Here is a 25,000-nt window from a genome sequence, read left to right as displayed (position 1 = left end):
CCCATCCAAGTACTAACCAGGCCCGACCCTGCTTAGCTTCCGAGATCAGACGAGATCGGGCGTACCCAGGCTGGTATGGCCGTAAGCGAGAAACAATCTCTTGCTACAACATATATAGTCAAAGTGAGTCTGATAAAACAGATATTTAGTCAATTCATCATTAAATGCTTAATACAAGGCAGTGTTGCTGATGAAATAGTGCAAGAGCACCCCCTCGTGGACAAAATGCTTACAGCACCTGGTATTCCCAGGCGGTCTCCCATCCAAGTACTAACCAGGCCCGACCCTGCTTAGCTTCCGAGATCAGACGAGATCGGGCGTACCCAGGCTGGTATGGCCGTAAGCGAGAAACAATCTCTTGCTACAACATATATAGTCAAAGTGAGTCTGATAAAACAGATATTTAGTCAATTCATCATTAAATGCTTAATACAAGGCAGTGTTGCTGATGAAATAGTGCAAGAGCACCACCTCGTGGACAAAATGCTTACAGCACCTGGTATTCCCAGGCGGTCTCCCATCCAAGTACTAACCAGGCCCGACCCTGCTTAGCTTCCGAGATCAGACGAGATCGGGCGTACCCAGGCTGGTATGGCCGTAAGCGAGAAACAATCTCTTGCTACAACATATATAGTCAAAGTGAGTCTGATAAAACAGATATTTAGTCAATTCATCATTAAATGCTTAATACAAGGCAGTGTTGCTGATGAAATAGTGCAAGAGCACCCCCTCGTGGACAAAATGCTTACAGGACATGGTATTCCCAGGCGGTCTCCCATCCAAGTACTAACCAGGCCCGACCCTGCTTAGCTTCCGAGATCAGACGAGATCGGGCGTACCCAGGCTGGTATGGCCGTAAGCGAGAAACAATCTCTTGCTACAACATATATAGTCAAAGTGAGTGTGATAAACAGACATTGCATTTTCACCAATTAGATAAGCAGCTTGAACTTTGTGTCACTGAAAAAGTAGAAGAAATTACAAACACTGTTCCCATCACTTTTTAGCACAGGTAGTTGGATAAAATACAAACTTCATTTCCTTTCATAATTTGAACAGGGCAAAGGAGCACAAAGCACACACAAGCTGCATTCAGCAACAATATTCTTGTTTGTCTTATAAATACAAGGCAGATGCTAATTGAAAACACAAGGAAATTTGATCCTATTAAAAAGGCAGGAAGCTGCATTTAGTCAATTCATCATTAAATGCTTACTACAAGGCAGTGTTGCTGATGAAATAGTGCAGGGGCACACCCTCGTGGACAAAATGCTTACAGCACCTGGTATTCCCAGGCGGTCTCCCATCCAAGTACTAACCAGGCCCGACCCTGCTTCGCTTCCGAGATCAGACGAGATCGGGCGTACCCAGGCTGGTATGGCCGTAAGCGAGAAACAATCTCTTGCTACAACATATATAGTCAAAGTGAGTGTGATAAACAGACATTGCATTTTCACCAATTAGATAAGCAGCTTGAACTTTGTGTCACTGAAAAAGTAGAAGAAATTACAAACACTGTTCCCATCACTTTTTAGCACAGGTAGTTGGATAAAATACAAACTTTATTTCCTTTCATCATTTGAACAGGGCAAAGGAGCACAAAGCACACACAAGCTGCATTCAGCAACAATATTCTTGTTTGTCTTATAAATACAAGGCAGATGCTAATTGAAAACACAAGGAAATTTGATCCTATTAAAAAGGCAGGAAGCTGCATTTAGTCAATTCATCATTAAATGCTTACTACAAGGCAGTGTTGCTGATGAAATAGTGCAGGGGCACACCCTCGTGGACAAAATGCTTACAGCACCTGGTATTCCCAGGCGGTCTCCCATCCAAGTACTAACCAGGCCCGACCCTGCTTCGCTTCCGAGATCAGACGAGATCGGGCGTACCCAGGCTGGTATGGCCGTAAGCGAGAAACAATCTCTTGCTACAACATATATAGTCAAAGTGAGTGTGATAAACAGACATTGCATTTTCACCAATTAGATAAGCAGCTTGAACTTTGTGTCACTGAAAAAGTAGAAGAAATTACAAACACTGTTCCCATCACTTTTTAGCACAGGTAGTTGGATAAAATACAAACTTTATTTCCTTTCATCATTTGAACAGGGCAAAGGAGCACAAAGCACACACAAGCTGCATTCAGCAACAATATTCTTGTTTGTCTTATAAATACAAGGCAGATGCTAATTGAAAACACAAGGAAATTTGATCCTATTAAAAAGGCAGGAAGCTGCATTTAGTCAATTCATCATTAAATGCTTACTACAAGGCAGTGTTGCTGATGAAATAGTGCAGGGGCACACCCTCGTGGACAAAATGCTTACAGCACCTGGTATTCCCAGGCGGTCTCCCATCCAAGTACTAACCAGGCCCGACCCTGCTTCGCTTCCGAGATCAGACGAGATCGGGCGTACCCAGGCTGGTATGGCCGTAAGCGAGAAACAATCTCTTGCTACAACATATATAGTCAAAGTGAGTCTGATAAAACAGATATTTAGTCAATTCATCATTAAATGCTTAATACAAGGCAGTGTTGCTGATGAAATAGTGCAAGAGCACCCCCTCGTGGACAAAATGCTTACAGCACCTGGTATTCCCAGGCGGTCTCCCATCCAAGTACTAACCAGGCCCGACCCTGCTTAGCTTCCGAGATCAGACGAGATCGGGCGTACCCAGGCTGGTATGGCCGTAAGCGAGAAACAATCTCTTGCTACAACATATATAGTCAAAGTGAGTCTGATAAAACAGATATTTAGTCAATTCATCATTAAATGCTTAATACAAGGCAGTGTTGCTGATGAAATAGTGCAAGAGCACCCCCTCGTGGACAAAATGCTTACAGCACCTGGTATTCCCAGGCGGTCTCCCATCCAAGTACTAACCAGGCCCGACCCTGCTTAGCTTCCGAGATCAGACGAGATCGGGCGTACCCAGGCTGGTATGGCCGTAAGCGAGAAACAATCTCTTGCTACAACATATATAGTCAAAGTGAGTGTGATAAACAGACGTTGCATTTTCACCAATTAGATAAGCAGCTTGAACTTTGTGTCACTGAAAAAGTAGAAGAAATTACAAACACTGTTCCCATCACTTTTTAGCACAGGTAGTTGGATAAAATACAAACTTTATTTCCTTTCATCATTTGAACAGGGCAAAGGAGCACAAAGCACACACAAGCTGCATTCAGCAACAATATTCTTGTTTGTCTTATAAATACAAGGCAGATGCTAATTGAAAACACAAGGAAATTTGATCCTATTAAAAAGGCAGGAAGCTGCATTTAGTCAATTCATCATTAAATGCTTACTACAAGGCAGTGTTGCTGATGAAATAGTGCAGGGGCACACCCTCGTGGACAAAATGCTTACAGCACCTGGTATTCCCAGGCGGTCTCCCATCCAAGTACTAACCAGGCCCGACCCTGCTTCGCTTCCGAGATCAGACGAGATCGGGCGTACCCAGGCTGGTATGGCCGTAAGCGAGAAACAATCTCTTGCTACAACATATATAGTCAAAGTGAGTGTGATAAACAGACATTGCATTTTCACCAATTAGATAAGCAGCTTGAACTTTGTGTCACTGAAAAAGTAGAAGAAATTACAAACACTGTTCCCATCACTTTTTAGCACAGGTAGTTGGATAAAATACAAACTTTATTTCCTTTCATCATTTGAACAGGGCAAAGGAGCACAAAGCACACACAAGCTGCATTCAGCAACAATATTCTTGTTTGTCTTATAAATACAAGGCAGATGCTAATTGAAAACACAAGGAAATTTGATCCTATTAAAAAGGCAGGAAGCTGCATTTAGTCAATTCATCATTAAATGCTTACTACAAGGCAGTGTTGCTGATGAAATAGTGCAGGGGCACACCCTCGTGGACAAAATGCTTACAGCACCTGGTATTCCCAGGCGGTCTCCCATCCAAGTACTAACCAGGCCCGACCCTGCTTAGCTTCCGAGATCAGACGAGATCGGGCGTACCCAGGATGGTATGGCCGTAAGCGAGAAACAATCTCTTGCTACAACATATATAGTCAAAGTGAGTCTGATAAAACAGATATTTAGTCAATTCATCATTAAATGCTTAATACAAGGCAGTGTTGCTGATGAAATAGTGCAAGAGCACCCCCTCGTGGACAAAATGCTTACAGCACCTGGTATTCCCAGGCGGTCTCCCATCCAAGTACTAACCAGGCCCGACCCTGCTTAGCTTCCGAGATCAGACGAGATCGGGCGTACCCAGGCTGGTATGGCCGTAAGCGAGAAACAATCTCTTGCTACAACATATATAGTCAAAGTGAGTCTGATAAAACAGATATTTAGTCAATTCATCATTAAATGCTTAATACAAGGCAGTGTTGCTGATGAAATAGTGCAAGAGCACCCCCTCGTGGACAAAATGCTTACAGCACCTGGTATTCCCAGGCGGTCTCCCATCCAAGTACTAACCAGGCCCGACCCTGCTTAGCTTCCGAGATCAGACGAGATCGGGCGTACCCAGGCTGGTATGGCCGTAAGCGAGAAACAATCTCTTGCTACAACATATATAGTCAAAGTGAGTGTGATAAACAGACATTGCATTTTCACCAATTAGATAAGCAGCTTGAACTTTGTGTCACTGAAAAAGTAGAAGAAATTACAAACACTGTTCCCATCACTTTTTAGCACAGGTAGTTGGATAAAATACAAACTTCATTTCCTTTCATCATTTGAACAGGGCAAAGGAGCACAAAGCACACACAAGCTGCATTCAGCAACAATATTCTTGTTTGTCTTATAAATACAAGGCAGATGCTAATTGAAAACACAAGGAAATTTGATCCTATTAAAAAGGCAGGAAGCTGCATTTAGTCAATTCATCATTAAATGCTTACTACAAGGCAGTGTTGCTGATGAAATAGTGCAGGGGCACACCCTCGTGGACAAAATGCTTACAGCACCTGGTATTCCCAGGCGGTCTCCCATCCAAGTACTAACCAGGCCCGACCCTGCTTCGCTTCCGAGATCAGACGAGATCGGGCGTACCCAGGCTGGTATGGCCGTAAGCGAGAAACAATCTCTTGCTACAACATATATAGTCAAAGTGAGTGTGATAAACAGACATTGCATTTTCACCAATTAGATAAGCAGCTTGAACTTTGTGTCACTGAAAAAGTAGAAGAAATTACAAACACTGTTCCCATCACTTTTTAGCACAGGTAGTTGGATAAAATACAAACTTTATTTCCTTTCATCATTTGAACAGGGCAAAGGAGCACAAAGCACACACAAGCTGCATTCAGCAACAATATTCTTGTTTGTCTTATAAATACAAGGCAGATGCTAATTGAAAACACAAGGAAATTTGATCCTATTAAAAAGGCAGGAAGCTGCATTTAGTCAATTCATCATTAAATGCTTACTACAAGGCAGTGTTGCTGATGAAATAGTGCAGGGGCACACCCTCGTGGACAAAATGCTTACAGCACCTGGTATTCCCAGGCGGTCTCCCATCCAAGTACTAACCAGGCCCGACCCTGCTTAGCTTCCGAGATCAGACGAGATCGGGCGTACCCAGGATGGTATGGCCGTAAGCGAGAAACAATCTCTTGCTACAACATATATAGTCAAAGTGAGTCTGATAAAACAGATATTTAGTCAATTCATCATTAAATGCTTAATACAAGGCAGTGTTGCTGATGAAATAGTGCAAGAGCACCCCCTCGTGGACAAAATGCTTACAGCACCTGGTATTCCCAGGCGGTCTCCCATCCAAGTACTAACCAGGCCCGACCCTGCTTAGCTTCCGAGATCAGACGAGATCGGGCGTACCCAGGCTGGTATGGCCGTAAGCGAGAAACAATCTCTTGCTACAACATATATAGTCAAAGTGAGTCTGATAAAACAGATATTTAGTCAATTCATCATTAAATGCTTAATACAAGGCAGTGTTGCTGATGAAATAGTGCAAGAGCACCCCCTCGTGGACAAAATGCTTACAGCACCTGGTATTCCCAGGCGGTCTCCCATCCAAGTACTAACCAGGCCCGACCCTGCTTAGCTTCCGAGATCAGACGAGATCGGGAGTACCCAGGCTGGTATGGCCGTAAGCGAGAAACAATCTCTTGCTACAACATATATAGTCAAAGTGAGTGTGATAAACAGACATTGCATTTTCACCAATTAGATAAGCAGCTTGAACTTTGTGTCACTGAAAAAGTAGAAGAAATTACAAACACTGTTCCCATCACTTTTTAGCACAGGTAGTTGGATAAAATACAAACTTCATTTCCTTTCATCATTTGAACAGGGCAAAGGAGCACAAAGCACACACAAGCTGCATTCAGCAACAATATTCTTGTTTGTCTTATAAATACAAGGCAGATGCTAATTGAAAACACAAGGAAATTTGATCCTATTAAAAAGGCAGGAAGCTGCATTTAGTCAATTCATCATTAAATGCTTACTACAAGGCAGTGTTGCTGATGAAATAGTGCAGGGGCACACCCTCGTGGACAAAATGCTTACAGCACCTGGTATTCCCAGGCGGTCTCCCATCCAAGTACTAACCAGGCCCGACCCTGCTTCGCTTCCGAGATCAGACGAGATCGGGCGTACCCAGGCTGGTATGGCCGTAAGCGAGAAACAATCTCTTGCTACAACATATATAGTCAAAGTGAGTGTGATAAACAGACATTGCATTTTCACCAATTAGATAAGCAGCTTGAACTTTGTGTCACTGAAAAAGTAGAAGAAATTACAAACACTGTTCCCATCACTTTTTAGCACAGGTAGTTGGATAAAATACAAACTTTATTTCCTTTCATCATTTGAACAGGGCAAAGGAGCACAAAGCACACACAAGCTGCATTCAGCAACAATATTCTTGTTTGTCTTATAAATACAAGGCAGATGCTAATTGAAAACACAAGGAAATTTGATCCTATTAAAAAGGCAGGAAGCTGCATTTAGTCAATTCATCATTAAATGCTTAATACAAGGCAGTGTTGCTGATGAAATAGTGCAAGAGCACCCCCTCGTGGACAAAATGCTTACAGCACCTGGTATTCCCAGGCGGTCTCCCATCCAAGTACTAACCAGGCCCGACCCTGCTTAGCTTCCGAGATCAGACGAGATCGGGCGTACCCAGGCTGGTATGGCCGTTTTCGAGAAACAATCTCTTGCTACAACATATATAGTCAAAGTGAGTGTGATAAACAGACATTGCATTTTCACCAATTAGATAAGCAGCTTGAACTTTGTGTCACTGAAAAAGTAGAAGAAATTACAAACACTGTTCCCATCACTTTTTAGCACAGGTAGTTGGATAAAATACAAACTTTATTTCCTTTCATCATTTCAACAGGGCAAAGGAGCACAAAGCACACACAAGCTGCATTCAGCAACAATATTCTTGTTTGTCTTATAAATACAAGGCAGATGCTAATTGAAAACACAAGGAAATTTGATCCTATTAAAAAGGCAGGAAGCTGCATTTAGTCAATTCATCATTAAATGCTTACTACAAGGCAGTGTTGCTGATGAAATAGTGCAGGGGCACACCCTCGTGGACAAAATGCTTACAGCACCTGGTATTCCCAGGCGGTCTCCCATCCAAGTACTAACCAGGCCCGACCCTGCTTAGCTTCTGAGATCAGACGAGATCGGGCGTACCCAGGCTGGTATGGCCGTAAGCGAGAATCAATCTCTTGCTACAACATATATAGTCAAAATGAGTCTGATAAACAGACATTGCATTTTCACCAATTAGATAAGCAGCTTGAACTTTGTGTCACTGAAAAAGTAGAAGAAATTATAAACACTGTTCCCATCACTTTTTAGCACAGGTAGTTGGATAAAATACAAACTTTATTTCCTTTCATCATTTGAACAGGGCAAAGGAGCACAAAGCACACACAAGCTGCATTCAGCAACAATATTCTTGTTTGTCTTATAAATACAAGGCAGATGCTAATTGAAAACACAAGGAAATTTGATCCTATTAAAAAGGCAGGAAGCTGCATTTAGTCAATTCATCATTAAATGCTTACTACAAGGCAGTGTTGCTGATGAAATAGTGCAGGGGCACACCCTCGTGGACAAAATGCTTACAGCACCTGGTATTCCCAGGCGGTCTCCCATCCAAGTACTAACCAGGCCCGACCCTGCTTAGCTTCCGAGATCAGACGAGATCGGGCGTACCCAGGCTGGTATGGCCGTAAGCGAGAAACAATCTCTTGCTACAACATATATAGTCAAAGTGAGTGTGATAAACAGACATTGCATTTTCACCAATTAGATAAGCAGCTTGAACTTTGTGTCACTGAAAAAGTAGAAGAAATTACAAACACTGTTCCCATCACTTTTTAGCACAGGTAGTTGGATAAAATACAAACTTTATTTCCTTTCATCATTTGAACAGGGCAAAGGAGCACAAAGCACACACAAGCTGCATTCAGCAACAATATTCTTGTTTGTCTTATAAATACAAGGCAGATGCTAATTGAAAACACAAGGAAATTTGATCCTATTAAAAAGGCAGGAAGATGCATTTAGTCAATTCATCATTAAATGCTTACTACAAGGCAGTGTTGCTGATGAAATAGTGCAGGGGCACACCCTCGTGGACAAAATGCTTACAGCACCTGGTATTCCCAGGCGGTCTCCCATCCAAGTACTAACAAGGCCCGACCCTGCTTCGCTTCCGAGATCAGACGAGATCGGGCGTACCCAGGCTGGTATGGCCATAAGCGAGAAACAATCTCTTGCTACAACATATATAGTCAAAATGAGTCTGATAAACAGACATTGCATTTTCACCAATTAGATAAGCAGCTTGAACTTTGTGTCACTGAAAAAGTAGAAGAAATTATAAACACTGTTCCCATCACTTTTTAGCACAGGTATTTGGATAAAATACAAACTTTATTTCCTTTCATCATTTGAACAGGGCAAAGGAGCACAAAGCACACACAAGCTGCATTCAGCAACAATATTCTTGTTTGTCTTATAAATACAAGGCAGATGCTAATTGAAAACACAAGGAAATTTGATCCTATTAAAAAGGCAGGAAGCTGCATTTAGTCAATTCATCATTAAATGCTTACTACAAGGCAGTGTTGCTGATGAAATAGTGCAGGGGCACACCCTCGTGGACAAAATGCTTACAGCACCTGGTATTCCCAGGCGGTCTCCCATCCAAGTACTAACCAGGCCCGACCCTGCTTCGCTTCCGAGATCAGACGAGATCGGGCGTACCCAGGCTGGTATGGCCGTAAGCGAGAAACAATCTCTTGCTACAACATATATAGTCAAAGTGAGTGTGATAAACAGACATTGCATTTTCACCAATTAGATAAGCAGCTTGAACTTTGTGTCACTGAAAAAGTAGAAGAAATTACAAACACTGTTCCCATCACTTTTTAGCACAGGTAGTTGGATAAAATACAAACTTCATTTCCTTTCATCATTTGAACAGGGCAAAGGAGCACAAAGCACACACAAGCTGCATTCAGCAACAATATTCTTGTTTGTCTTATAAATACAAGGCAGATGCTAATTGAAAACACAAGGAAATTTGATCCTATTAAAAAGGCAGGAAGCTGCATTTAGTCAATTCATCATTAAATGCTTACTACAAGGCAGTGTTGCTGATGAAATAGTGCAGGGGCACACCCTCGTGGACAAAATGCTTACAGCACCTGGTATTCCCAGGCGGTCTCCCATCCAAGTACTAACCAGGCCCGACCCTGCTTAGCCTCCGAGATCAGACGAGATCGGGCGTACCCAGGATGGTATGGCCGTAAGCGAGAAACAATCTCTTGCTACAACATATATAGTCAAAGTGAGTCTGATAAAACAGACATTTAGTCAATTCATCATTAAATGCTTAATACAAGGCAGTGTTGCTGATGAAATAGTGCAAGAGCACCCCCTCGTGGACAAAATGCTTACAGCACCTGGTATTCCCAGGCGGTCTCCCATCCAAGTACTAACCAGGCCCGTCCCTGCTTAGCTTCCGAGATCAGACGAGATCGGGCGTACCCAGGCTGGTATGGCCGTAAGCGAGAAACAATCTCTTGCTACAACATATATAGTCAAAGTGAGTGTGATAAACAGACATTGCATTTTCACCAATTAGATAAGCAGCTTGAACTTTGTGTCACTGAAAAAGTAGAAGAAATTACAAACACTGTTCCCATCACTTTTTAGCACAGGTAGTTGGATAAAATACAAACTTTATTTCCTTTCATCATTTGAACAGGGCAAAGGAGCACAAAGCACACACAAGCTGCATTCAGCAACAATATTCTTGTTTGTCTTATAAATACAAGGCAGATGCTAATTGAAAACACAAGGAAATTTGATCCTATTAAAAAGGCAGGAAGCTGCATTTAGTCAATTCATCATTAAATGCTTACTACAAGGCAGTGTTGCTGATGAAATAGTGCAGGGGCACACCCTCGTGGACAAAATGCTTACAGCACCTGGTATTCCCAGGCGGTCTCCCATCCAAGTACTAACCAGGCCCGACCCTGCTTAGCCTCCGAGATCAGACGAGATCGGGCGTACCCAGGATGGTATGGCCGTAAGCGAGAAACAATCTCTTGCTACAACATATATAGTCAAAGTGAGTCTGATAAAACAGACATTTAGTCAATTCATCATTAAATGCTTAATACAAGGCAGTGTTGCTGATGAAATAGTGCAAGAGCACCCCCTCGTGGACAAAATGCTTACAGCACCTGGTATTCCCAGGCGGTCTCCCATCCAAGTACTAACCAGGCCCGACCCTGCTTAGCTTCCGAGATCAGACGAGATCGGGCGTACCCAGGCTGGTATGGCCGTAAGCGAGAAACAATCTCTTGCTACAACATATATAGTCAAAGTGAGTGTGATAAACAGACATTGCATTTTCACCAATTAGATAAGCAGCTTGAACTTTGTGTCACTGAAAAAGTAGAAGAAATTACAAACACTGTTCCCATCACTTTTTAGCACAGGTAGTTGGATAAAATACAAACTTTATTTCCTTTCATCATTTGAACAGGGCAAAGGAGCACAAAGCACACACAAGCTGCATTCAGCAACAATATTCTTGTTTGTCTTATAAATACAAGGCAGATGCTAATTGAAAACACAAGGAAATTTGATCCTATTAAAAAGGCAGGAAGCTGCATTTAGTCAATTCATCATTAAATGCTTACTACAAGGCAGTGTTGCTGATGAAATAGTGCAGGGGCACACCCTCGTGGACAAAATGCTTACAGCACCTGGTATTCCCAGGCGGTCTCCCATCCAAGTACTAACCAGGCCCGACCCTGCTTAGCTTCTGAGATCAGACGAGATCGGGCGTACCCAGGATGGTATGGCCGTAAGCGAGAAACAATCTCTTGCTACAACATATATAGTCAAAGTGAGTCTGATAAAACAGACATTTAGTCAATTCATCATTAAATGCTTAATACAAGGCAGTGTTGCTGATGAAATAGTGCAAGAGCACCCCCTCGTGGACAAAATGCTTACAGCACCTGGTATTCCCAGGCGGTCTCCCATCCAAGTACTAACCAGGCCCGACCCTGCTTAGCTTCCGAGATCAGACGAGATCGGGCGTACCCAGGCTGGTATGGCCGTAAGCGAGAAACAATCTCTTGCTACAACATATATAGTCAAAGTGAGTCTGATAAAACAGATATTTAGTCAATTCATCATTAAATGCTTAATACAAGGCAGTGTTGCTGATGAAATAGTGCAAGAGCACCCCCTCGTGGACAAATTGCTTACAGCACCTGGTATTCCCAGGCGGTCTCCCATCCAAGTACTAACCAGGCCCGACCCTGCTTAGCTTCCGAGATCAGACGAGATCGGGCGTACCCAGGCTGGTATGGCCGTAAGCGAGAAACAATCTCTTGCTACAACATATATAGTCAAAGTGAGTGTGATAAACAGACATTGCATTTTCACCAATTAGATAAGCAGCTTGAACTTTGTGTCACTGAAAAAGTAGAAGAAATTATAAACACTGTTCCCATCACTTTTTAGCACAGGTAGTTGGATAAAATACAAACTTTATTTCCTTTCATCATTTGAACAGGGCAAAGGAGCACAAAGCACACACAAGCTGCATTCAGCAACAATATTCTTGTTTGTCTTATAAATACAAGGCAGATGCTAATTGAAAACACAAGGAAATTTGATCCTATTAAAAAGGCAGGAAGCTGCATTTAGTCAATTCATCATTAAATGCTTACTACAAGGCAGTGTTGCTGATGAAATAGTGCAGGGGCACACCCTCGTGGACAAAATGCTTACAGCACCTGGTATTCCCAGGCGGTCTCCCATCCAAGTACTAACCAGGCCCGACCCTGCTTCGCTTCCGAGATCAGACGAGATCGGGCGTACCCAGGCTGGTATGGCCGTAAGCGAGAAACAATCTCTTGCTACAACATATATAGTCAAAGTGAGTGTGATAAACAGACATTGCATTTTCACCAATTAGATAAGCAGCTTGAACTTTGTGTCACTGAAAAAGTAGAAGAAATTATAAACACTGTTCCCATCACTTTTTAGCACAGGTAGTTGGATAAAATACAAACTTTATTTCCTTTCATCATTTGAACAGGGCAAAGGAGCACAAAGCACACACAAGCTGCATTCAGCAACAATATTCTTGTTTGTCTTATAAATACAAGGCAGATGCTAATTGAAAACACAAGGAAATTTGATCCTATTAAAAAGGCAGGAAGCTGCATTTAGTCAATTCATCATTAAATGCTTACTACAAGGCAGTGTTGCTGATGAAATAGTGCAGGGGCACACCCTCGTGGACAAAATGCTTACAGCACCTGGTATTCCCAGGAGGTCTCCCATCCAAGTACTAACAAGGCCCGACCCTGCTTCGCTTCCGAGATCAGACGAGATCGGGCGTACCCAGGGTGGTATGGCCGTAAGCGAGAAACAATCTCTTGCTACAACATATATAGTCAAAATGAGTCTGATAAACAGACATTGCATTTTCACCAATTAGATAAGCAGCTTGAACTTTGTGTCACTGAAAAAGTAGAAGAAATTATAAACACTGTTCCCATCACTTTTTAGCACAGGTAGTTGGATAAAATACAAACTTTATTTCCTTTCATCATTTGAACAGGGCAAAGGAGCACAAAGCACACACAAGCTGCATTCAGCAACAATATTCTTGTTTGTCTTATAAATACAAGGCAGATGCTAATTGAAAACACAAGGAAATTTGATCCTATTAAAAAGGCAGGAAGCTGCATTTAGTCAATTCATCATTAAATGCTTACTACAAGGCAGTGTTGCTGATGAAATAGTGCAGGGGCACACCCTCGTGGACAAAATGCTTACAGCACCTGGTATTCCCAGGCGGTCTCCCATCCAAGTACTAACCAGGCCCGACCCTGCTTCGCTTCCGAGATCAGACGAGATCGGGCGTACCCAGGCTGGTATGGCCGTAAGCGAGAAACAATCTCTTGCTACAACATATATAGTCAAAGTGAGTGTGATAAACAGACATTGCATTTTCACCAATTAGATAAGCAGCTTGAACTTTGTGTCACTGAAAAAGTAGAAGAAATTACAAACACTGTTCCCATCACTTTTTAGCACAGGTAGTTGGATAAAATACAAACTTTATTTCCTTTCATCATTTGAACAGGGCAAAGGAGCACAAAGCACACACAAGCTGCATTCAGCAACAATATTCTTGTTTGTCTTATAAATACAAGGCAGATGCTAATTGAAAACACAAGGAAATTTGATCCTATTAAAAAGGCAGGAAGCTGCATTTAGTCAATTCATCATTAAATGCTTACTACAAGGCAGTGTTGCTGATGAAATAGTGCAGGGGCACACCCTCGTGGACAAAATGCTTACAGCACCTGGTATTCCCAGGCGGTCTCCCATCCAAGTACTAACCAGGCCCGACCCTGCTTCGCTTCCGAGATCAGACGAGATCGGGCGTACCCAGGCTGGTATGGCCGTAAGCGAGAAACAATCTCTTGCTACAACATATATAGTCAAAGTGAGTGTGATAAACAGACATTGCATTTTCACCAATTAGATAAGCAGCTTGAACTTTGTGTCACTGAAAAAGTAGAAGAAATTACAAACACTGTTCCCATCACTTTTTAGCACAGGTAGTTGGATAAAATACAAACTTTATTTCCTTTCATCATTTGAACAGGGCAAAGGAGCACAAAGCACACACAAGCTGCATTCAGCAACAATATTCTTGTTTGTCTTATAAATACAAGGCAGATGCTAATTGAAAACACAAGGAAATTTGATCCTATTAAAAAGGCAGGAAGCTGCATTTAGTCAATTCATCATTAAATGCTTACTACAAGGCAGTGTTGCTGATGAAATAGTGCAGGGGCACACCCTCGTGGACAAAATGCTTACAGCACCTGGTATTCCCAGGCGGTCTCCCATCCAAGTACTAACCAGGCCCGACCCTGCTTAGCTTCCGAGATCAGACGAGATCGGGCGTACCCAGGATGGTATGGCCGTAAGCGAGAAACAATCTCTTGCTACAACATATATAGTCAAAGTGAGTCTGATAAAACAGACATTTAGTCAATTCATCATTAAATGCTTAATACAAGGCAGTGTTGCTGATGAAATAGTGCAAGAGCACCCCCTCGTGGACAAAATGCTTACAGCACCTGGTATTCCCAGGCGGTCTCCCATCCAAGTACTAACCAGGCCCGACCCTGCTTAGCTTCCGAGATCAGACGAGATCGGGCGTACCCAGGCTGGTATGGCCGTAAGCGAGAAACAATCTCTTGCTACAACATATATAGTCAAAGTGAGTCTGATAAAACAGATATTTAGTCAATTCATCATTAAATGCTTAATACAAGGCAGTGTTGCTGATGAAATAGTGCAAGAGCACCCCCTCGTGGACAAATTGCTTACAGCACCTGGTATTCCCAGGCGGTCTCCCATCCAAGTACTAACCAGGCCCGACCCTGCTTAGCTTCCGAGATCAGACGAGATCGGGCGTACCCAGGCTGGTATGGCCGTAAGCGAGAAACAATCTCTTGCTACAACATATATAGTCAAAGTGAGTGTGATAAACAGACATTGCATTTTCACCAATTAGATAAGCAGCTTGAACTTTGTGTCACTGAAAAAGTAGAAGAAATTATAAACACTGTTCCCATCACTTTTTAGCACAGGTAGTTGGATAAAATACAAACTTTATTTCCTTTCATCATTTGAACAGGGCAAAGGAGCACAAAGCACACACAAGCTGCATTCAGCAACAATATTCTTGTTTGTCTTATAAATACAAGGCAGATGCTAATTGAAAACACAAGGAAATTTGATCCTATTAAAAAGGCAGGAAGCTGCATTTAGTCAATTCATCATTAAATGCTTACTACAAGGCAGTGTTGCTGATGAAATAGTGCAGGGGCACACCCTCGTGGACAAAATGCTTACAGCACCTGGTATTCCCAGGCGGTCTCCCATCCAAGTACTAACCAGGCCCGACCCTGCTTCGCTTCCGAGATCAGACGAGATCGGGCGTACCCAGGCTGGTATGGCCGTAAGCGAGAAACAATCTCTTGCTACAACATATATAGTCAAAGTGAGTGTGATAAACAGACATTGCATTTTCACCAATTAGATAAGCAGCTTGAACTTTGTGTCACTGAAAAAGTAGAAGAAATTATAAACACTGTTCCCATCACTTTTTAGCACAGGTAGTTGGATAAAATACAAACTTTATTTCCTTTCATCATTTGAACAGGGCAAAGGAGCACAAAGCACACACAAGCTGCATTCAGCAACAATATTCTTGTTTGTCTTATAAATACAAGGCAGATGCTAATTGAAAACACAAGGAAATTTGATCCTATTAAAAAGGCAGGAAGCTGCATTTAGTCAATTCATCATTAAATGCTTACTACAAGGCAGTGTTGCTGATGAAATAGTGCAGGGGCACACCCTCGTGGACAAAATGCTTACAGCACCTGGTATTCCCAGGAGGTCTCCCATCCAAGTACTAACAAGGCCCGACCCTGCTTCGCTTCCGAGATCAGACGAGATCGGGCGTACCCAGGGTGGTATGGCCGTAAGCGAGAAACAATCTCTTGCTACAACATATATAGTCAAAATGAGTCTGATAAACAGACATTGCATTTTCACCAATTAGATAAGCAGCTTGAACTTTGTGTCACTGAAAAAGTAGAAGAAATTATAAACACTGTTCCCATCACTTTTTAGCACAGGTAGTTGGATAAAATACAAACTTTATTTCCTTTCATCATTTGAACAGGGCAAAGGAGCACAAAGCACACACAAGCTGCATTCAGCAACAATATTCTTGTTTGTCTTATAAATACAAGGCAGATGCTAATTGAAAACACAAGGAAATTTGATCCTATTAAAAAGGCAGGAAGCTGCATTTAGTCAATTCATCATTAAATGCTTACTACAAGGCAGTGTTGCTGATGAAATAGTGCAGGGGCACACCCTCGTGGACAAAATGCTTACAGCACCTGGTATTCCCAGGCGGTCTCCCATCCAAGTACTAACCAGGCCCGACCCTGCTTCGCTTCCGAGATCAGACGAGATCGGGCGTACCCAGGCTGGTATGGCCGTAAGCGAGAAACAATCTCTTGCTACAACATATATAGTCAAAGTGAGTGTGATAAACAGACATTGCATTTTCACCAATTAGATAAGCAGCTTGAACTTTGTGTCACTGAAAAAGTAGAAGAAATTACAAACACTGTTCCCATCACTTTTTAGCACAGGTAGTTGGATAAAATACAAACTTTATTTCCTTTCATCATTTGAACAGGGCAAAGGAGCACAAAGCACACACAAGCTGCATTCAGCAACAATATTCTTGTTTGTCTTATAAATACAAGGCAGATGCTAATTGAAAACACAAGGAAATTTGATCCTATTAAAAAGGCAGGAAGCTGCATTTAGTCAATTCATCATTAAATGCTTACTACAAGGCAGTGTTGCTGATGAAATAGTGCAGGGGCACACCCTCGTGGACAAAATGCTTACAGCACCTGGTATTCCCAGGCGGTCTCCCATCCAAGTACTAACCAGGCCCGACCCTGCTTCGCTTCCGAGATCAGACGAGATCGGGCGTACCCAGGCTGGTATGGCCGTAAGCGAGAAACAATCTCTTGCTACAACATATATAGTCAAAGTGAGTGTGATAAACAGACATTGCATTTTCACCAATTAGATAAGCAGCTTGAACTTTGTGTCACTGAAAAAGTAGAAGAAATTACAAACACTGTTCCCATCACTTTTTAGCACAGGTAGTTGGATAAAATACAAACTTTATTTCCTTTCATCATTTGAACAGGGCAAAGGAGCACAAAGCACACACAAGCTGCATTCAGCAACAATATTCTTGTTTGTCTTATAAATACAAGGCAGATGCTAATTGAAAACACAAGGAAATTTGATCCTATTAAAAAGGCAGGAAGCTGCATTTAGTCAATTCATCATTAAATGCTTACTACAAGGCAGTGTTGCTGATGAAATAGTGCAGGGGCACACCCTCGTGGACAAAATGCTTACAGCACCTGGTATTCCCAGGCGGTCTCCCATCCAAGTACTAACCAGGCCCGACCCTGCTTAGCTTCCGAGATCAGACGAGATCGGGCGTACCCAGGATGGTATGGCCGTAAGCGAGAAACAATCTCTTGCTACAACATATATAGTCAAAGTGAGTCTGATAAAACAGACATTTAGTCAATTCATCATTAAATGCTTAATACAAGGCAGTGTTGCTGATGAAATAGTGCAAGAGCACCCCCTCGTGGACAAAATGCTTACAGCACCTGGTATTCCCAGGCGGTCTCCCATCCAAGTACTAACCAGGCCCGACCCTGCTTAGCTTCCGAGATCAGACGAGATCTGGCGTACCCAGGCTGGTATGGCCGTAAGCGAGAAACAATCTCTTGCTACAACATATATAGTCAAAGTGAGTCTGATAAAACAGATATTTAGTCAATTCATCATTAAATGCTTAATACAAGGCAGTGTTGCTGATGAAATAGTGCAAGAGCACCCCCTCGTGGACAAAATGCTTACAGCACCTGGTATTCCCAGGCGGTCTCCCATCCAAGTACTAACCAGGCCCGACCCTGCTTCGCTTCCGAGATCAGACGAGATCGGGCGTACCCAGGCTGGTATGGCCGTAAGCGAGAAACAATCTCTTGCTACAACATATATAGTCAAAGTGAGTGTGATAAACAGACATTGCATTTTCACCAATTAGATAAGCAGCTTGAACTTTGTGTCACTGAAAAAGTAGAAGAAATTACAAACACTGTTCCCATCACTTTTTAGCACAGGTAGTTGGATAAAATACAAACTTTATTTCCTTTCATCATTTGAACAGGGCAAAGGAGCACAAAGCACACACAAGCTGCATTCAGCAACAATATTCTTGTTTGTCTTATAAATACAAGGCAGATGCTAATTGAAAACACAAGGAAATTTGATCCTATTAAAAAGGCAGGAAGCTGCATTTAGTCAATTCATCATTAAATGCTTACTACAAGGCAGTGTTGCTGATGAAATAGTGCAGGGGCACACCCTCGTGGACAAAATGCTTACAGCACCTGGTATTCCCAGGCGGTCTCCCATCCAAGTACTAACCAGGCCCGACCCTGCTTAGCTTCCGAGATCAGACGAGATCGGGCGTACCCAGGATGGTATGGCCGTAAGCGAGAAACAATCTCTTGCTACAACATATATAGTCAAAGTGAGTGTGATAAACAGACATTGCATTTTCACCAATTAGATAAGCAGCTTGAACTTTGTGTCACTGAAAAAGTAGAAGAAATTACAAACACTGTTCCCATCACTTTTTAGCACAGGTAGTTGGATAAAATACAAACTTTATTTCCTTTCATCATTTGAACAGGGCAAAGGAGCACAAAGCACACACAAGCTGCATTCAGCAACAATATTCTTGTTTGTCTTATAAATACAAGGCAGATGCTAATTGAAAACACAAGGAAATTTGATCCTATTAAAAAGGCAGGAAGCTGCATTTAGTCAATTCATCATTAAATGCTTACTACAAGGCAGTGTTGCTGATGAAATAGTGCAGGGGCACACCCTCGTGGACAAAATGCTTACAGCACCTGGTATTCCCAGGCGGTCTCTCATCCAAGTACTAACCAGGCCCGACCCTGCTTCGCTTCCGAGATCAGACGAGATCGGGCGTACCCAGGCTGGTATGGCCGTAAGCGAGAAACAATCTCTTGCTACAACATATATAGTCAAAGTGAGTGTGATAAACAGACATTGCATTTTCACCAATTAGATAAGCAGCTTGAACTTTGTGTCACTGAAAAAGTAGAAGAAATTACAAACACTGTTCCCATCACTTTTTAGCACAGGTAGTTGGATAAAATACAAACTTTATTTCCTTTCATCATTTGAACAGGGCAAAGGAGCACAAAGCACACACAAGCTGCATTCAGCAACAATATTCTTGTTTGTCTTATAAATACAAGGCAGATGCTAATTGAAAACACAAGGAAATTTGATCCTATTAAAAAGGCAGGAAGCTGCATTTAGTCAATTCATCATTAAATGCTTACTACAAGGCAGTGTTGCTGATGAAATAGTGCAGGGGCACACCCTCGTGGACAAAATGCTTACAGCACCTGGTATTCCCAGGCGGTCTCCCATCCAAGTACTAACCAGGCCCGACCCTGCTTAGCTTCCGAGATCAGACGAGATCGGGCGTACCCAGGATGGTATGGCCGTAAGCGAGAAACAATCTCTTGCTACAACATATATAGTCAAAGTGAGTCTGATAAAACAGATATTTAGTCAATTCATCATTAAATGCTTAATACAAGGCAGTGTTGCTGATGAAATAGTGCAAGAGCACCCCCTCGTGGACAAAATGCTTACAGCACCTGGTATTCCCAGGCGGTCTCCCATCCAAGTACTAACCAGGCCCGACCCTGCTTAGCTTCCGAGATCAGACGAGATCTGGCGTACCCAGGCTGGTATGGCCGTAAGCGAGAAACAGTCTCTTGCTACAACATATATAGTCAAAGTGAGTCTGATAAAACAGATATTTAGTCAATTCATCATTAAATGCTTAATACAAGGCAGTGTTGCTGATGAAATAGTGCAAGAGCACCCCCTCGTGGACAAAATGCTTACAGCACCTGGTATTCCCAGGCGGTCTCCCATCCAAGTACTAACCAGGCCCGACCCTGCTTAGCTTCCGAGATCAGACGAGATCGGGCGTACCCAGGCTGGTATGGCCGTAAGCGAGAAACAATCTCTTGCTACAACATATATAGTCAAAGTGAGTGTGATAAACAGACATTGCATTTTCACCAATTAGATAAGCAGCTTGAACTTTGTGTCACTGAAAAAGTAGAAGAAATTATAAACACTGTTCCCATCACTTTTTAGTACAGGTAGTTGGATAAAATACAAACTTTATTTCCTTTCATCATTTGAACAGGGCAAAGGAGCACAAAGCACACACAAGCTGCATTCAGCAACAATATTCTTGTTTGTCTTATAAATACAAGGCAGATGCTAATTGAAAACACAAGGAAATTTGATCCTATTAAAAAGGCAGGAAGCTGCATTTAGTCAATTCATCATTAAATGCTTACTACAAGGCAGTGTTGCTGATGAAATAGTGCAGGGGCACACCCTCGTGGACAAAATGCTTACAGCACCTGGTATTCCCAGGCGGTCTCCCATCCAAGTACTAACCAGGCCCGACCCTGCTTCGCTTCCGAGATCAGACGAGATCGGGCGTACCCAGGCTGGTATGGCCGTAAGCGAGAAACAATCTCTTGCTACAACATATATAGTCAAAGTGAGTGTGATAAACAGACATTGCATTTTCACCAATTAGATAAGCAGCTTGAACTTTGTGTCACTGAAAAAGTAGAAGAAATTATAAACACTGTTCCCATCACTTTTTAGCACAGGTAGTTGGATAAAATACAAACTTTATTTCCTTTCATCATTTGAACAGGGCAAAGGAGCACAAAGCACACACAAGCTGCATTCAGCAACAATATTCTTGTTTGTCTTATAAATACAAGGCAGATGCTAATTGAAAACACAAGGAAATTTGATCCTATTAAAAAGGCAGGAAGCTGCATTTAGTCAATTCATCATTAAATGCTTACTACAAGGCAGTGTTGCTGATGAAATAGTGCAGGGTTACACCCTCGTGGACAAAATGCTTACAGCACCTGGTATTCCCAGGAGGTCTCCCATCCAAGTACTAACAAGGCCCGACCCTGCTTCGCTTCCGAGATCAGACGAGATCGGGCGTACCCAGGGTGGTATGGCCTTAAGCGAGAAACAATCTCTTGCTACAACATATATAGTCAAAATGAGTCTGATAAACAGACATTGCATTTTCACCAATTAGATAAGCAGCTTGAACTTTGTGTCACTGAAAAAGTAGAAGAAATTATAAACACTGTTCCCATCACTTTTTAGCACAGGTAGTTGGATAAAATACAAACTTTATTTCCTTTCATCATTTGAACAGGGCAAAGGAGCACAAAGCACACACAAGCTGCATTCAGCAACAATATTCTTGTTTGTCTTATAAATACAAGGCAGATGCTAATTGAAAACACAAGGAAATTTGATCCTATTAAAAAGGCAGGAAGCTGCATTTAGTCAATTCATCATTAAATGCTTACTACAAGGCAGTGTTGCTGATGAAATAGTGCAGGGGCACACCCTCGTGGACAAAATGCTTACAGCACCTGGTATTCCCAGGCGGTCTCCCATCCAAGTACTAACCAGGCCCGACCCTGCTTCGCTTCCGAGATCAGACGAGATCGGGCGTACCCAGGATGGTATGGCCGTAAGCGAGAAACAATCTCTTGCTACAACATATATAGTCAAAGTGAGTGTGATAAACAGACATTGCATTTTCACCAATTAGATAAGCAGCTTGAACTTTGTGTCACTGAAAAAGTAGAAGAAATTACAAACACTGTTCCCATCACTTTTTAGCACAGGTAGTTGGATAAAATACAAACTTTATTTCCTTTCATCATTTGAACAGGGCAAAGGAGCACAAAGCACACACAAGCTGCATTCAGCAACAATATTCTTGTTTGTCTTATAAATACAAGGCAGATGCTAATTGAAAACACAAGGAAATTTGATCCTATTAAAAAGGCAGGAAGCTGCATTTAGTCAATTCATCATTAAATGCTTACTACAAGGCAGTGTTGCTGATGAAATAGTGCAGGGGCACACCCTCGTGGACAAAATGCTTACAGCACCTGGTATTCCCAGGCGGTCTCTCATCCAAGTACTAACCAGGCCCGACCCTGCTTCGCTTCCGAGATCAGACGAGATCGGGCGTACCCAGGCTGGTATGGCCGTAAGCGAGAAACAATCTCTTGCTACAACATATATAGTCAAAGTGAGTGTGATAAACAGACATTGCATTTTCACCAATTAGATAAGCAGCTTGAACTTTGTGTCACTGAAAAAGTAGAAGAAATTACAAACACTGTTCCCATCACTTTTTAGCACAGGTAGTTGGATAAAATACAAACTTTATTTCCTTTCATCATTTGAACAGGGCAAAGGAGCACAAAGCACACACAAGCTGCATTCAGCAACAATATTCTTGTTTGTCTTATAAATACAAGGCAGATGCTAATTGAAAACACAAGGAAATTTGATCCTATTAAAAAGGCAGGAAGCTGCATTTAGTCAATTCATCATTAAATGCTTACTACAAGGCAGTGTTGCTGATGAAATAGTGCAGGGGCACACCCTCGTGGACAAAATGCTTACAGCACCTGGTATTCCCAGGCGGTCTCCCATCCAAGTACTAACCAGGCCCGACCCTGCTTAGCTTCCGAGATCAGACGAGATCGGGCGTACCCAGGATGGTATGGCCGTAAGCGAGAAACAATCTCTTGCTACAACATATATAGTCAAAGTGAGTCTGATAAAACAGATATTTAGTCAATTCATCATTAAATGCTTAATACAAGGCAGTGTTGCTGATGAAATAGTGCAAGAGCACCCCCTCGTGGACAAAATGCTTACAGCACCTGGTATTCCCAGGCGGTCTCCCATCCAAGTACTAACCAGGCCCGACCCTGCTTAGCTTCCGAGATCAGACGAGATCTGGCGTACCCAGGCTGGTATGGCCGTAAGCGAGAAACAGTCTCTTGCTACAACATATATAGTCAAAGTGAGTCTGATAAAACAGATATTTAGTCAATTCATCATTAAATGCTTAATACAAGGCAGTGTTGCTGATGAAATAGTGCAAGAGCACCCCCTCGTGGACAAAATGCTTACAGCACCTGGTATTCCCAGGCGGTCTCCCATCCAAGTACTAACCAGGCCCGACCCTGCTTAGCTTCCGAGATCAGACGAGATCGGGCGTACCCAGGCTGGTATGGCCGTAAGCGAGAAACAATCTCTTGCTACAACATATATAGTCAAAGTGAGTGTGATAAACAGACATTGCATTTTCACCAATTAGATAAGCAGCTTGAACTTTGTGTCACTGAAAAAGTAGAAGAAATTATAAACACTGTTCCCATCACTTTTTAGTACAGGTAGTTGGATAAAATACAAACTTTATTTCCTTTCATCATTTGAACAGGGCAAAGGAGCACAAAGCACACACAAGCTGCATTCAGCAACAATATTCTTGTTTGTCTTATAAATACAAGGCAGATGCTAATTGAAAACACAAGGAAATTTGATCCTATTAAAAAGGCAGGAAGCTGCATTTAGTCAATTCATCATTAAATGCTTACTACAAGGCAGTGTTGCTGATGAAATAGTGCAGGGGCACACCCTCGTGGACAAAATGCTTACAGCACCTGGTATTCCCAGGCGGTCTCCCATCCAAGTACTAACCAGGCCCGACCCTGCTTCGCTTCCGAGATCAGACGAGATCGGGCGTACCCAGGCTGGTATGGCCGTAAGCGAGAAACAATCTCTTGCTACAACATATATAGTCAAAGTGAGTGTGATAAACAGACATTGCATTTTCACCAATTAGATAAGCAGCTTGAACTTTGTGTCACTGAAAAAGTAGAAGAAATTATAAACACTGTTCCCATCACTTTTTAGCACAGGTAGTTGGATAAAATACAAACTTTATTTCCTTTCATCATTTGAACAGGGCAAAGGAGCACAAAGCACACACAAGCTGCATTCAGCAACAATATTCTTGTTTGTCTTATAAATACAAGGCAGATGCTAATTGAAAACACAAGGAAATTTGATCCTATTAAAAAGGCAGGAAGCTGCATTTAGTCAATTCATCATTAAATGCTTACTACAAGGCAGTGTTGCTGATGAAATAGTGCAGGGTTACACCCTCGTGGACAAAATGCTTACAGCACCTGGTATTCCCAGGAGGTCTCCCATCCAAGTACTAACAAGGCCCGACCCTGCTTCGCTTCCGAGATCAGACGAGATCGGGCGTACCCAGGGTGGTATGGCCTTAAGCGAGAAACAATCTCTTGCTACAACATATATAGTCAAAATGAGTCTGATAAACAGACATTGCATTTTCACCAATTAGATAAGCAGCTTGAACTTTGTGTCACTGAAAAAGTAGAAGAAATTATAAACACTGTTCCCATCACTTTTTAGCACAGGTAGTTGGATAAAATACAAACTTTATTTCCTTTCATCATTTGAACAGGGCAAAGGAGCACAAAGCACACACAAGCTGCATTCAGCAACAATATTCTTGTTTGTCTTATAAATACAAGGCAGATGCTAATTGAAAACACAAGGAAATTTGATCCTATTAAAAAGGCAGGAAGCTGCATTTAGTCAATTCATCATTAAATGCTTACTACAAGGCAGTGTTGCTGATGAAATAGTGCAGGGGCACACCCTCGTGGACAAAATGCTTACAGCACCTGGTATTCCCAGGCGGTCTCCCATCCAAGTACTAACCAGGCCCGACCCTGCTTCGCTTCCGAGAT

At 42.3% G+C, this 25,000-nt stretch overlaps 59 non-coding genes across 59 annotated transcripts in view; all 59 read right to left on the bottom strand.

The window, feature by feature from the left end:
• The window catches only part of LOC145853996 (5S ribosomal RNA), a 119-nt gene extending 32 nt beyond the window's left edge, over positions 1–87 (bottom strand). The window contains exon 1 of the ribosomal RNA XR_014374881.1: positions 1–87. This exon is cut by the window's left edge and continues 32 nt beyond it. This is a non-coding gene — a ribosomal RNA (5S ribosomal RNA).
• Positions 88–226: 139 nt separating this feature from the next.
• On the bottom strand, positions 227–345 carry LOC145853995 (5S ribosomal RNA). Its single transcript, XR_014374880.1, has one exon. It is a non-coding gene; the product is annotated as a 5S ribosomal RNA (ribosomal RNA).
• Positions 346–484: 139 nt separating this feature from the next.
• Positions 485–603, bottom strand: LOC145853994 (5S ribosomal RNA). The gene has a single exon (XR_014374879.1). It is a non-coding gene; the product is annotated as a 5S ribosomal RNA (ribosomal RNA).
• A 139-nt stretch (positions 604–742) lies between these two features.
• LOC145851918 (5S ribosomal RNA) lies at positions 743–861 on the bottom strand. The gene has a single exon (XR_014373770.1). It is a non-coding gene; the product is annotated as a 5S ribosomal RNA (ribosomal RNA).
• Positions 862–1,270: 409 nt separating this feature from the next.
• LOC145882415 (5S ribosomal RNA) lies at positions 1,271–1,389 on the bottom strand. The gene has a single exon (XR_014393983.1). It is a non-coding gene; the product is annotated as a 5S ribosomal RNA (ribosomal RNA).
• Positions 1,390–1,798: 409 nt separating this feature from the next.
• Positions 1,799–1,917, bottom strand: LOC145882413 (5S ribosomal RNA). The gene has a single exon (XR_014393981.1). It is a non-coding gene; the product is annotated as a 5S ribosomal RNA (ribosomal RNA).
• A 409-nt stretch (positions 1,918–2,326) lies between these two features.
• On the bottom strand, positions 2,327–2,445 carry LOC145882412 (5S ribosomal RNA). Its single transcript, XR_014393980.1, has one exon. It is a non-coding gene; the product is annotated as a 5S ribosomal RNA (ribosomal RNA).
• A 139-nt stretch (positions 2,446–2,584) lies between these two features.
• Positions 2,585–2,703, bottom strand: LOC145853993 (5S ribosomal RNA). Its single transcript, XR_014374878.1, has one exon. It is a non-coding gene; the product is annotated as a 5S ribosomal RNA (ribosomal RNA).
• Positions 2,704–2,842: 139 nt separating this feature from the next.
• Positions 2,843–2,961, bottom strand: LOC145853991 (5S ribosomal RNA). Its single transcript, XR_014374876.1, has one exon. It is a non-coding gene; the product is annotated as a 5S ribosomal RNA (ribosomal RNA).
• A 409-nt stretch (positions 2,962–3,370) lies between these two features.
• On the bottom strand, positions 3,371–3,489 carry LOC145882411 (5S ribosomal RNA). Its single transcript, XR_014393979.1, has one exon. It is a non-coding gene; the product is annotated as a 5S ribosomal RNA (ribosomal RNA).
• A 409-nt stretch (positions 3,490–3,898) lies between these two features.
• On the bottom strand, positions 3,899–4,017 carry LOC145853140 (5S ribosomal RNA). The gene has a single exon (XR_014374499.1). It is a non-coding gene; the product is annotated as a 5S ribosomal RNA (ribosomal RNA).
• Positions 4,018–4,156: 139 nt separating this feature from the next.
• LOC145853990 (5S ribosomal RNA) lies at positions 4,157–4,275 on the bottom strand. Its single transcript, XR_014374875.1, has one exon. It is a non-coding gene; the product is annotated as a 5S ribosomal RNA (ribosomal RNA).
• Positions 4,276–4,414: 139 nt separating this feature from the next.
• On the bottom strand, positions 4,415–4,533 carry LOC145853989 (5S ribosomal RNA). The gene has a single exon (XR_014374874.1). It is a non-coding gene; the product is annotated as a 5S ribosomal RNA (ribosomal RNA).
• A 409-nt stretch (positions 4,534–4,942) lies between these two features.
• On the bottom strand, positions 4,943–5,061 carry LOC145882410 (5S ribosomal RNA). Its single transcript, XR_014393978.1, has one exon. It is a non-coding gene; the product is annotated as a 5S ribosomal RNA (ribosomal RNA).
• A 409-nt stretch (positions 5,062–5,470) lies between these two features.
• Positions 5,471–5,589, bottom strand: LOC145853030 (5S ribosomal RNA). Its single transcript, XR_014374488.1, has one exon. It is a non-coding gene; the product is annotated as a 5S ribosomal RNA (ribosomal RNA).
• Positions 5,590–5,728: 139 nt separating this feature from the next.
• Positions 5,729–5,847, bottom strand: LOC145853988 (5S ribosomal RNA). The gene has a single exon (XR_014374873.1). It is a non-coding gene; the product is annotated as a 5S ribosomal RNA (ribosomal RNA).
• Positions 5,848–5,986: 139 nt separating this feature from the next.
• Positions 5,987–6,105, bottom strand: LOC145857558 (5S ribosomal RNA). The gene has a single exon (XR_014378457.1). It is a non-coding gene; the product is annotated as a 5S ribosomal RNA (ribosomal RNA).
• Positions 6,106–6,514: 409 nt separating this feature from the next.
• On the bottom strand, positions 6,515–6,633 carry LOC145882409 (5S ribosomal RNA). The gene has a single exon (XR_014393977.1). It is a non-coding gene; the product is annotated as a 5S ribosomal RNA (ribosomal RNA).
• Positions 6,634–7,042: 409 nt separating this feature from the next.
• LOC145851184 (5S ribosomal RNA) lies at positions 7,043–7,161 on the bottom strand. Its single transcript, XR_014373034.1, has one exon. It is a non-coding gene; the product is annotated as a 5S ribosomal RNA (ribosomal RNA).
• Positions 7,162–7,570: 409 nt separating this feature from the next.
• On the bottom strand, positions 7,571–7,689 carry LOC145885415 (5S ribosomal RNA). The gene has a single exon (XR_014396996.1). It is a non-coding gene; the product is annotated as a 5S ribosomal RNA (ribosomal RNA).
• A 409-nt stretch (positions 7,690–8,098) lies between these two features.
• LOC145853987 (5S ribosomal RNA) lies at positions 8,099–8,217 on the bottom strand. Its single transcript, XR_014374872.1, has one exon. It is a non-coding gene; the product is annotated as a 5S ribosomal RNA (ribosomal RNA).
• Positions 8,218–8,626: 409 nt separating this feature from the next.
• LOC145851432 (5S ribosomal RNA) lies at positions 8,627–8,745 on the bottom strand. Its single transcript, XR_014373283.1, has one exon. It is a non-coding gene; the product is annotated as a 5S ribosomal RNA (ribosomal RNA).
• A 409-nt stretch (positions 8,746–9,154) lies between these two features.
• On the bottom strand, positions 9,155–9,273 carry LOC145882408 (5S ribosomal RNA). The gene has a single exon (XR_014393976.1). It is a non-coding gene; the product is annotated as a 5S ribosomal RNA (ribosomal RNA).
• A 409-nt stretch (positions 9,274–9,682) lies between these two features.
• LOC145881650 (5S ribosomal RNA) lies at positions 9,683–9,801 on the bottom strand. Its single transcript, XR_014393222.1, has one exon. It is a non-coding gene; the product is annotated as a 5S ribosomal RNA (ribosomal RNA).
• A 139-nt stretch (positions 9,802–9,940) lies between these two features.
• LOC145882010 (5S ribosomal RNA) lies at positions 9,941–10,059 on the bottom strand. Its single transcript, XR_014393577.1, has one exon. It is a non-coding gene; the product is annotated as a 5S ribosomal RNA (ribosomal RNA).
• A 409-nt stretch (positions 10,060–10,468) lies between these two features.
• Positions 10,469–10,587, bottom strand: LOC145881649 (5S ribosomal RNA). The gene has a single exon (XR_014393221.1). It is a non-coding gene; the product is annotated as a 5S ribosomal RNA (ribosomal RNA).
• A 139-nt stretch (positions 10,588–10,726) lies between these two features.
• Positions 10,727–10,845, bottom strand: LOC145853986 (5S ribosomal RNA). The gene has a single exon (XR_014374871.1). It is a non-coding gene; the product is annotated as a 5S ribosomal RNA (ribosomal RNA).
• Positions 10,846–11,254: 409 nt separating this feature from the next.
• On the bottom strand, positions 11,255–11,373 carry LOC145882053 (5S ribosomal RNA). The gene has a single exon (XR_014393620.1). It is a non-coding gene; the product is annotated as a 5S ribosomal RNA (ribosomal RNA).
• A 139-nt stretch (positions 11,374–11,512) lies between these two features.
• LOC145853985 (5S ribosomal RNA) lies at positions 11,513–11,631 on the bottom strand. The gene has a single exon (XR_014374870.1). It is a non-coding gene; the product is annotated as a 5S ribosomal RNA (ribosomal RNA).
• Positions 11,632–11,770: 139 nt separating this feature from the next.
• Positions 11,771–11,889, bottom strand: LOC145853984 (5S ribosomal RNA). The gene has a single exon (XR_014374869.1). It is a non-coding gene; the product is annotated as a 5S ribosomal RNA (ribosomal RNA).
• Positions 11,890–12,298: 409 nt separating this feature from the next.
• Positions 12,299–12,417, bottom strand: LOC145882407 (5S ribosomal RNA). The gene has a single exon (XR_014393975.1). It is a non-coding gene; the product is annotated as a 5S ribosomal RNA (ribosomal RNA).
• A 409-nt stretch (positions 12,418–12,826) lies between these two features.
• On the bottom strand, positions 12,827–12,945 carry LOC145882220 (5S ribosomal RNA). The gene has a single exon (XR_014393786.1). It is a non-coding gene; the product is annotated as a 5S ribosomal RNA (ribosomal RNA).
• A 409-nt stretch (positions 12,946–13,354) lies between these two features.
• LOC145882406 (5S ribosomal RNA) lies at positions 13,355–13,473 on the bottom strand. Its single transcript, XR_014393974.1, has one exon. It is a non-coding gene; the product is annotated as a 5S ribosomal RNA (ribosomal RNA).
• Positions 13,474–13,882: 409 nt separating this feature from the next.
• On the bottom strand, positions 13,883–14,001 carry LOC145882405 (5S ribosomal RNA). The gene has a single exon (XR_014393973.1). It is a non-coding gene; the product is annotated as a 5S ribosomal RNA (ribosomal RNA).
• Positions 14,002–14,410: 409 nt separating this feature from the next.
• Positions 14,411–14,529, bottom strand: LOC145852921 (5S ribosomal RNA). Its single transcript, XR_014374477.1, has one exon. It is a non-coding gene; the product is annotated as a 5S ribosomal RNA (ribosomal RNA).
• Positions 14,530–14,668: 139 nt separating this feature from the next.
• LOC145853983 (5S ribosomal RNA) lies at positions 14,669–14,787 on the bottom strand. Its single transcript, XR_014374868.1, has one exon. It is a non-coding gene; the product is annotated as a 5S ribosomal RNA (ribosomal RNA).
• Positions 14,788–14,926: 139 nt separating this feature from the next.
• On the bottom strand, positions 14,927–15,045 carry LOC145853982 (5S ribosomal RNA). Its single transcript, XR_014374867.1, has one exon. It is a non-coding gene; the product is annotated as a 5S ribosomal RNA (ribosomal RNA).
• Positions 15,046–15,454: 409 nt separating this feature from the next.
• LOC145882404 (5S ribosomal RNA) lies at positions 15,455–15,573 on the bottom strand. Its single transcript, XR_014393972.1, has one exon. It is a non-coding gene; the product is annotated as a 5S ribosomal RNA (ribosomal RNA).
• A 409-nt stretch (positions 15,574–15,982) lies between these two features.
• Positions 15,983–16,101, bottom strand: LOC145882219 (5S ribosomal RNA). The gene has a single exon (XR_014393785.1). It is a non-coding gene; the product is annotated as a 5S ribosomal RNA (ribosomal RNA).
• Positions 16,102–16,510: 409 nt separating this feature from the next.
• LOC145882402 (5S ribosomal RNA) lies at positions 16,511–16,629 on the bottom strand. Its single transcript, XR_014393970.1, has one exon. It is a non-coding gene; the product is annotated as a 5S ribosomal RNA (ribosomal RNA).
• A 409-nt stretch (positions 16,630–17,038) lies between these two features.
• Positions 17,039–17,157, bottom strand: LOC145882401 (5S ribosomal RNA). Its single transcript, XR_014393969.1, has one exon. It is a non-coding gene; the product is annotated as a 5S ribosomal RNA (ribosomal RNA).
• Positions 17,158–17,566: 409 nt separating this feature from the next.
• Positions 17,567–17,685, bottom strand: LOC145852811 (5S ribosomal RNA). Its single transcript, XR_014374466.1, has one exon. It is a non-coding gene; the product is annotated as a 5S ribosomal RNA (ribosomal RNA).
• Positions 17,686–17,824: 139 nt separating this feature from the next.
• On the bottom strand, positions 17,825–17,943 carry LOC145885289 (5S ribosomal RNA). Its single transcript, XR_014396870.1, has one exon. It is a non-coding gene; the product is annotated as a 5S ribosomal RNA (ribosomal RNA).
• Positions 17,944–18,082: 139 nt separating this feature from the next.
• On the bottom strand, positions 18,083–18,201 carry LOC145882400 (5S ribosomal RNA). Its single transcript, XR_014393968.1, has one exon. It is a non-coding gene; the product is annotated as a 5S ribosomal RNA (ribosomal RNA).
• A 409-nt stretch (positions 18,202–18,610) lies between these two features.
• On the bottom strand, positions 18,611–18,729 carry LOC145852701 (5S ribosomal RNA). The gene has a single exon (XR_014374454.1). It is a non-coding gene; the product is annotated as a 5S ribosomal RNA (ribosomal RNA).
• Positions 18,730–19,138: 409 nt separating this feature from the next.
• LOC145887590 (5S ribosomal RNA) lies at positions 19,139–19,257 on the bottom strand. Its single transcript, XR_014399181.1, has one exon. It is a non-coding gene; the product is annotated as a 5S ribosomal RNA (ribosomal RNA).
• Positions 19,258–19,666: 409 nt separating this feature from the next.
• On the bottom strand, positions 19,667–19,785 carry LOC145852590 (5S ribosomal RNA). The gene has a single exon (XR_014374442.1). It is a non-coding gene; the product is annotated as a 5S ribosomal RNA (ribosomal RNA).
• Positions 19,786–19,924: 139 nt separating this feature from the next.
• Positions 19,925–20,043, bottom strand: LOC145885288 (5S ribosomal RNA). The gene has a single exon (XR_014396869.1). It is a non-coding gene; the product is annotated as a 5S ribosomal RNA (ribosomal RNA).
• A 139-nt stretch (positions 20,044–20,182) lies between these two features.
• Positions 20,183–20,301, bottom strand: LOC145853980 (5S ribosomal RNA). The gene has a single exon (XR_014374865.1). It is a non-coding gene; the product is annotated as a 5S ribosomal RNA (ribosomal RNA).
• A 409-nt stretch (positions 20,302–20,710) lies between these two features.
• Positions 20,711–20,829, bottom strand: LOC145882399 (5S ribosomal RNA). Its single transcript, XR_014393967.1, has one exon. It is a non-coding gene; the product is annotated as a 5S ribosomal RNA (ribosomal RNA).
• Positions 20,830–21,238: 409 nt separating this feature from the next.
• LOC145850575 (5S ribosomal RNA) lies at positions 21,239–21,357 on the bottom strand. The gene has a single exon (XR_014372423.1). It is a non-coding gene; the product is annotated as a 5S ribosomal RNA (ribosomal RNA).
• Positions 21,358–21,766: 409 nt separating this feature from the next.
• Positions 21,767–21,885, bottom strand: LOC145882547 (5S ribosomal RNA). The gene has a single exon (XR_014394115.1). It is a non-coding gene; the product is annotated as a 5S ribosomal RNA (ribosomal RNA).
• Positions 21,886–22,294: 409 nt separating this feature from the next.
• On the bottom strand, positions 22,295–22,413 carry LOC145887589 (5S ribosomal RNA). Its single transcript, XR_014399180.1, has one exon. It is a non-coding gene; the product is annotated as a 5S ribosomal RNA (ribosomal RNA).
• Positions 22,414–22,822: 409 nt separating this feature from the next.
• Positions 22,823–22,941, bottom strand: LOC145852482 (5S ribosomal RNA). Its single transcript, XR_014374338.1, has one exon. It is a non-coding gene; the product is annotated as a 5S ribosomal RNA (ribosomal RNA).
• A 139-nt stretch (positions 22,942–23,080) lies between these two features.
• On the bottom strand, positions 23,081–23,199 carry LOC145885287 (5S ribosomal RNA). Its single transcript, XR_014396868.1, has one exon. It is a non-coding gene; the product is annotated as a 5S ribosomal RNA (ribosomal RNA).
• A 139-nt stretch (positions 23,200–23,338) lies between these two features.
• Positions 23,339–23,457, bottom strand: LOC145853979 (5S ribosomal RNA). The gene has a single exon (XR_014374864.1). It is a non-coding gene; the product is annotated as a 5S ribosomal RNA (ribosomal RNA).
• Positions 23,458–23,866: 409 nt separating this feature from the next.
• LOC145882398 (5S ribosomal RNA) lies at positions 23,867–23,985 on the bottom strand. The gene has a single exon (XR_014393966.1). It is a non-coding gene; the product is annotated as a 5S ribosomal RNA (ribosomal RNA).
• A 409-nt stretch (positions 23,986–24,394) lies between these two features.
• LOC145850574 (5S ribosomal RNA) lies at positions 24,395–24,513 on the bottom strand. The gene has a single exon (XR_014372422.1). It is a non-coding gene; the product is annotated as a 5S ribosomal RNA (ribosomal RNA).
• Positions 24,514–24,922: 409 nt separating this feature from the next.
• The window catches only part of LOC145882396 (5S ribosomal RNA), a 119-nt gene continuing 41 nt past the window's right edge, over positions 24,923–25,000 (bottom strand). The window contains exon 1 of the ribosomal RNA XR_014393964.1: positions 24,923–25,000. This exon is cut by the window's right edge and continues 41 nt beyond it. This is a non-coding gene — a ribosomal RNA (5S ribosomal RNA).

This window comes from Salmo salar, chromosome 08 (genome assembly GCF_965601325.2).
Source record: "Salmo salar chromosome 08, fSalSal1, whole genome shotgun sequence".
Taxonomy (NCBI): Eukaryota; Metazoa; Chordata; class Actinopteri; order Salmoniformes; family Salmonidae; genus Salmo; species Salmo salar.
The sequence above is the reverse complement of the archived record's forward strand: the minus strand, read 5'-3'. Positions and strand labels throughout refer to the sequence as shown.